Raw genomic sequence first — 7,641 nt, 5'->3', positions numbered from 1 at the left:
TCCTTCAGAAGAGAAAATGGCTTTATGTTGCCCAGCGGCTGCTCAGACCACGTTCTCTTCCCTGCACTTCCCTTCCTGTCTTCAGATGAGAGGCTGAGGGTCATCAAGAGCTGCTCAAAACCCCACGTTCTCCCTGTGATCTGCCCCAGGTGCTCTGAGGCCTGCTTTTCACCAGCAGGTCCAATGCCGCAGTGGGACCGGAAGTCATCCCGGCCCCTGGGGAGGCCAGGATGATTAAATGGGTGCTGGACAGAGCTGAGCCGGATGCCTGGCCACACTTCCCCCAACCAGTGCAGCTCCTGTGGTTTCCAGCTCAAGGCTGCACAGGGAGGCTGCTCCTCTCAGCATGGGGGCTGTGGACAAGGCCCCCTCCCCAAGAGTTGTGTTACCAGCCCTGAGGGGCTTCTAATGAGTTCCACATGCAAGTGAGGGCCTCTGAGAGGAAATGGGAAGGGGCTGAGGAGGGGGAGAGGGGCCTGAGAGGGGATTGGAACCATGTGTTTGGAGGAGGAGGACAGGGAGGGAGAGTGGAGGCCAGAGGAGGGAAGACTATCCTCACAAGTCCTGCTGCCCTCCCCGCACAAGGTGACTGCCAGGCTCCCAGCCCTGCAGGAGGGCCCAGGCCAGCAGGCTGCAGGGGTGGAGTGGGGAAGGGTGGCAGCGGCAGGGGAGACCCCTTAGAGGGCCCACTTCTCTCCTTCAGGCAGAAAAAGCCCCAAATCCCTGACCCTCTGGACTGGGGTTCTGAGCCATTAAAAGCAGGATAGAACCAGGTAGGTGGCAGGGCCCATGGGGGCGTGAGGAGGCCTCTCTACAGCCAGCCAGCAGCAAGATGCTCATTCAGATCCAGCCCAGCTACCCTGACGCCACTGGAGAGCCCTGGGTGCATCGAGGCCACTGACCTGTCAGCTCTGTCCTCTAGGTTCAGGGGTGGGCAAGGAGATCTGGCATGTGGGTTGGCTGCTCCTCCTGCCCTCCCTGTCCAGTGGGAGCCATGCCTGGGCACTCAGATTGGCCTGGTGGCTAGAAGCCTCATAGGAAAAGGCTCTGTAGGATCCATGTTGGCATGTGGAGTGGGGTGTCTAATGAGATAGACCCATGGCGGTTAGGGAGCAGACGGGAGGGCCTCACGGGGTACAGTGGGTCTCCCTCCCAGGAGCACTGGTTGAACCCCAGGTTTCCAGCGGGCCAGCCAGGGCCGGGGAGAAGGCAGTGGCATCCCACTCCAGTACTCTTGCCTGGAAAATCCCATGGATGGAGGAGCCTGGTAGGCTGCAGTCCATGGGGTTGCTAGGAGTTGGACACGACTGAGCAACTTCACTTTCACTTTTCACTTTCGTGCATTGGAGAAGGACATGGCAACCTACTCCAGTGTTCTTGCCTGGAGAATCCCAGGGACGGGGGAGCCTGGTGGGCTGCCATCTATGGGGTCACACAGAGTCGGACACGACTGAAGCGACTTAGCAGCAGCAGCAGCAACCAGGGCCAGGCCTGCAGCAGGTCTTGTAGCCAGCTAGCTAGCCCACAGGAGTGGATAATGGGGGCCCTGCCCTTTAGCTCCCACTTACAGCCACCTCCCCAGGCCACACACTGGAGCCCTGCTGGGACAAAGCCTGTTCTTACAGCCTTGTGTGAATAGTCTCAGCGTATCTTTCCAGCACCCCTACAGGCCTCTACTGTTCTTACCCATGTTGTAGATGGGCAGAGCAAGGTAGAGAGTCAAAGCATGCCTGGCAGAAGAGCAGGTGCAAAAGCCCTGGGGCTGGAATGTTCCTGGTGTGTCCGAGGAACACTAAGGAGGCTGGTGTGCCTGGAGCAGCCTGAGGGGTGGCTGGAGGGGGTAGGAGATGAGGGTCGGGCAACAGGCAAGCTTGAGTAGGGCCTCCTGGCTGCGGTGAGCATTGTGGCCTGTACTTAAAGGAGGCTGGGGAACTGCTGGAAGGGGTTCAGCAGGGCTGGCATGAGCTAGCTTACAAGTTTTATTTTTATTATTTATTATTTTTTAATCTTAGGGCTTGGCTGACTCTGGCTGCTATGCTGAGAACAGATGGAGTGGGCCAATGGCAGAAGCAGGCCAGGCAGGAAAGGAGCAAGCCTCATCGCAGCAGGTCTGGCTGCTCAGGGGTGCCTGCTCCAAGTGCTGGGCAGACTCTCACCTAACCTGCCTCAGACTAAGCCCTGGCCCCTCAAGAGGGGCCGCCAGAGCTGAGGTTCCCCTAAACCAGAGGCAGTTAACCCAACAGAAGACCCTGGGAAGAAATATAGATGGCCAACAGACACATGAAAAGATGTTCAATATCGCTGATTATTAGAGAAACGCAAATCAAAACCACAATGAGATATCACCTCACAGCAGTCAGAATGGCCATCATCAAAAAGTCTAAGAACAGTAAATGCTGGAGAGAGTGTGGAGACAAGGAAATCCGCCTACACTGTTGGTGGGAATGTGTAGCCATTATGGAAAAGTATGAATTCTTGGTTCCTCAGAAAACTAAGAATTACCATATGATCCAGCAATCCCTCTCTGGGCCTATATCCAGAAAAAACTGGTAATTCAAAAAGATACATGCAAACCTATGTTTGGGCTTCCCTGGTGGCTCAGTGGTACAGAATCCACCTGCAGTGCAGGAAATGCAGGTTCGATCCCTGGGTCGGGAAGATCCCCTGGAGAAGGAAATGGCAACCTACTCCAGTATTCTTGCCTGGAGAATTCCATGGACAGAGGGGCCTGGCGGCTACAGTCCATGGGGTTGCGCAGAGTTGGACATGACTCAGCAACTGAACAAACCCCACCACCACCTGTGTTCACAGCAGCACTGTTTACAATAGCCAGGACGTGGAAACAGCCTAAATGTTCATCAGCAGATGCATGGGCAGAGACGTGGTGCACACACACGGGGCTACTACTCCGCCATAGAAAAGAACGAGGGACTTCCTTGGTGGTCCAACAGCTGACACCCTGTGTTCCCAATGCAGGGGGCCTGGCTGGGTTCGATCCCTGGTTGGAGAACCAGATCCTGCATGCTGCAACCAGAAGACCCTGCATGCCACAGGAAAACGCGGTGCAGCCAAGTAAATAAGCACTGGAGAAAAAACGAAAGGATGCTGTGTGCAGCAACTGGACGCAACTAGAGATCATCATACTGTGTGAGTAAGTCAGAGAAAGACAAATACCACCTGATGTCACTTGTGTGTGGAATCTACAACGCGACACAAATGAACCCATCTATCAAACAGAACCACGGACATACAGAAGCAAGCGGTGGCTGCCAAGGGGAAAGGGGCTGGGGAGAACTGGAGTGGGAGGCTGGGGCTAGCAGATATAAGCTTTTATATATAGAATGGATACACAACAAGGTCTTACTGTAGCACACAGAATTATATTCACTATCCCTTCATAAACCACAATGGAAAAAAAGAATATATATAACTGAATCACTTTGCTATACAGCAGAAATTAATATTATAAATCAACTATACTTCATTAAGAAAATATTAGAACTGGAAAAAAAAGGAGACTTTGGGATATGTTTCAAAGGGCATGGGCATCCTTGTGGGAACCTCACAAACAGCCCTATTCCTAAGCACACCCCAACTGAGGGCAAACTGGACCCAACCTCGGGACCAAGGCCACCCTGGGAGCAAAGGCTAACTTCACAGTTGGGGCCAAGAAGCCCCACTCAGCAGCCCCGACTCGGGCCAGCCCAGGCCTCTGCAACAGGAAGTACTTTGTGTTTCTAGTTAACAGGCACATGTGAGCTGCTGCCTGGAGGGTCCGGGAAGACTAATTACGTTGCTTCTCCTGCTCCAAGTCCCAGAGGCTTCTAGGAGAGCCAATCCAGGAGCAGCTGTCACGGAGAACAATTGTGGGGGCTGAGCTGAGAGTGGGGGTGGGTGCTGGCCCTGCTGAACACAATCAGTGCTCCCAGCCCCACCTTGGGCGTGAGGGTATGTCCTTGGGTGACTCTGGCTGGGGTCAGTTTGAGGGGTCAGAGCAGAGGTGGGTGGGGCATCATAGGAGCTTCTGGGGGAGCTGGCTGGTTCCAGAGACCTGCCAGGTCAAGGCGCGTCACTGGGCGGAGCCTAGCTGGGCAAAGGCAGGGGCAGGGCAGAGGTCTGGAGGAGAGGCCAGATGAGCAGAGCATCTGCAGGGCACTGGTGCCCTCGGCCAGGCCCGAGACCAAGAGAACAAGATGGACTGGGTGAATGTGGGCCCCAGGTGCCTGGGGACAGCCACGGCTCCGCAGTCGGTCTCCACTCCAGAGCTGAGGCCAGAGGCCAGGAGCTGACGTCAGTGTGCGCGGCTGAGTGACACCACGACCCCACTGGCTCCTACAGGCCAGGCCTCTGCCCACTGAGCACCCGAGAGAGAGTCAAGGTCCCACTTTCAGAAGCAAGTATTCGTGCCTGCAAGAGCAGCTTTGGACTGAGAAACGGAAGCTGCAGGAGGATAGGACTTCCGCTCCTGTCCAGGGCCCTCATCTAGCGGTGCACAGGTTTCTCATGGGTGGTAGGAGAGACTTGGGGGCAGGGGTCAAGGTTCCTGTCACAGCAGCAAGCCCAGGCAGAGGGGGTTCAAGGTGGCCTCACCTGAAGTGAAACCATGCTCAGCCTTGCCCTATAAATAGGTTCCTGGGAGAGTGTTTCCACACAGCAGCTCCCAGCCGGAGGAGGGGCTGGCACAGAAAGCTTCCTAATGGCTTCACCCCAGGCTGTCTGGCCTGGCTCCAGTCTCATCCTCGAACCTGGATGTGAGGGCCCCATGTGCTGGGCCTCTAGAGAGACTTCCCCAGAGTGACTGAGAGGGAGCCCAGGGTGCTAGGGTGACAGCTGGGGTGGGCTGGAGCCCACCCAACAACGGGACAAGGCCTGGTGTCAGGGTGGTGACGCTCACAGGAAGTGAGCTCGGGCCTTCAGTCTGCCACTGCTGCCTTGGCAACGTGGTTCCCTCCTTGGCAGCCTGGAACAGGGCAGGGTGGAGGGGATGCTTAGAGAAAACTCTGGGGCTGATGTCTGTGCCCCTGAAATGACCACACACCCATGAAGGCTGGAGCCATCAGGGGCTCATCTTGAGCGGATCATTTAGGAAGACGAGATTAATGACAAGGAGCCGGGACAGTGTGACTCACCACCCTAGCGCCTGCTCAGCGGGCTGGGTTTCCGGGATTCCCGGCAATAATCACAAACGCCCACCCCAAGCCTGCGCTGGCCCTAGTGGCGGCCTTGGAGGGCCTGCCTTCTCGGGTGGGGGCGGGGGGAGGCTGTCTGCCAGCCCAGCTCCCTCACCACCACTGGGGATGCCCATGGCAGCGGTCATGGGGTCAAGAGACCAGAACTCTGGCCACGGAGAACTTCAGAGCCAACACAACTCTGGGACCATCAGACTGTGTCCTCCTGGACACAAGCCAAGTTCTGGGAAAGGGGCCCAAGCCGCCAGAAGTCTCTCTCCAGCCATACACTGAGCACACTCGCTCTGGGCACCTTTTGTGCCAGAAGCATTAGGAACTAGCTCACAAACCGTCTCTACAAGGTTACTGAACCTAAGGTCACGGAGCTAGCAGGGGCAGAGCCGACTGGCGGTGGGTCAGGCGCCCTTGCCTGCCTGCTCTCAAGCAGCACACCCCTGTGGAGATCAGGAGACCAGGGACAAGGTTGCTGGTGGATGTGAGGATGGCAGAGTCTCCAGGACAGGCTGGCTCATGCCCCTCAAGTCTCTGGAGGGACACAGGTCTGCGGGGACCCATCGACACTTAGCCTGTCTGGGCTCCTGGGAGTGGTGCCTCAGGAGTGAAAGGTGGTGGGCTTGCCACAGGCAGGGGCTGGACTCTGCTGCTGCTTTCTGGCTTGGTTTGGAGCCTACCTGACCTGCCTCTCTCTTTCTCTGGCAGGAAGTACATATCCATTCCCGGAATCTGGCAAAGGATAGGTAGGGGGCTGCAACTTAAGTCAGAGATACTTCTTTTATTCCGCATGGTAGGAAAATTAGAGCATGAAGGGATGGGGATATGGGGTTGGGATCTGCCATTAAGACGTACTTCCTAACAAAAGCCCCCTGGCCTAAAAACATCTTCCTAGCCAAACCCCGCCCCCCGCTGCAGTTTGGTTTTCTGGAATCTCAGTTACCAAAATCCAAAATTAGGAGAGATGACAGCTAAGCTGAGGCATTTACATTTCTAGAGGGCTGCTTCTGAGCTTGGCGGCATGGCTGGGGGACTGCTAAGAGCCCCAGCCACAGGGGAACTGCTGGGGTGGGCTAGCAGGGAGTATCATTTGGGGAGGTCACAAGAAAGGCTGTCACGGGGCCCCCAACCAGGCCAAGTCACCTCACGTTCCCCGCCGCCAACCGCTTGTGAGAACCCCCATAGCCAGACCTGTCAGCCCCCAGCCCAGCCAGCACTGCCTGGTTGAGCCCCGCACTCTGCCTCAGCCTGGTCACTCACACTGACCCCCAGGCTTGGAGGCGGCAGGTCTCTGTGATGTTTCAAAGACAAAGACAGCTCTCCAAGAACCATCCTTCTCCCCTGTGCCTGGCCTGGCCGGTGACTCCATCAAGTCAGGCGAGTGTGGCAGGAAACCCCTCAGGCGGCCCTGGTCCAACCCCTCGTGCAAAGCCCTCCCAGATGGCCCGTGGGCACAGCTCTGTCCCCCTCCTTCTGGGGAAGCCCAGGTCACGCCGATACTGTACCACCAGACAAGCTGTGTGCTGTTGGGGGTTGGGGGGTAAGCAACCCTCTCTAGACTGTTTACATCTGATAATGGTTGTTGGGAAAATACCACACTACAGCCTCCCAGGCCATTTCCCAAGTCCTTAGCAGACTCTCAAACCCATTTTTTTCTCACTGAGGAAGGGAGATTTCAGAGAAAAATTAAAAACTCGATCCTGGTATAAACAGAAGGCGTGATGGGTGGCAACCCTGCCTGGTATGCGAGCAGAGCTGGACACAATGCCTTGGAGACCCGGCTCCTGTCCTGCTGTCTCTAGCAAGGGCCACCCTGGGTCTCTGGAGAGGACCTCGCCTGGACTGGCTGCTCAAATCGCCACAGCCCCAACACCTGGGAGCTCCAGCTCAATTGACCACAACAAGGCCGCCCATGTCTCATCAGAGGCAGGGCAGCCAGCCTGGGAAGGACAGACAAGCCTGGCCCCACAAGCTGTGTCCCCTCTGAGCAAGCTGACTTGGGGCCACTCGGACTTTCCCTAAAGGCCTCCAGGGCAACTTCCCCAGTGGCCAAGACTCCATGCTCCCAGTGTAAGAGGCCCAGTTCGACCCCTAGTTGGGAAACTAGATCCCCACGTGATGCAACTGAAAGTTTGAATACCGCATCGGAAGATCCCACATGCCGCAACTAAGACCGGGCACAGCCAAATAAATATTAAATAGATAGATAAACCATATCTCCTTAAAAAAAAAAAAGCCTTCAGAGACTGGGAGCCATGACCTCCCGAGGCAGCTGAGGAGCTTACCTGACAGTTTAGACCAGCAAGACTTCTGGGCTATTCTACATGCTAGCAGGGCCATGTGGAGAACTGCAGCAGCTTCTGGGGGGCTCTGAACCGTCCTGAGTCGTCAGCCTCTTGCCCATCTAGCAAGCTCCATCCTCCTAGAGGGACAGGTGGGCCAGGGAGCCACGGGCCTCTGT

This window comes from Bos taurus, chromosome 22 (assembly GCF_002263795.3).
Source record: "Bos taurus isolate L1 Dominette 01449 registration number 42190680 breed Hereford chromosome 22, ARS-UCD2.0, whole genome shotgun sequence".
Classification (NCBI taxonomy): Eukaryota; Metazoa; Chordata; class Mammalia; order Artiodactyla; family Bovidae; genus Bos; species Bos taurus.
This window is presented reverse-complemented; position numbering follows the sequence as displayed.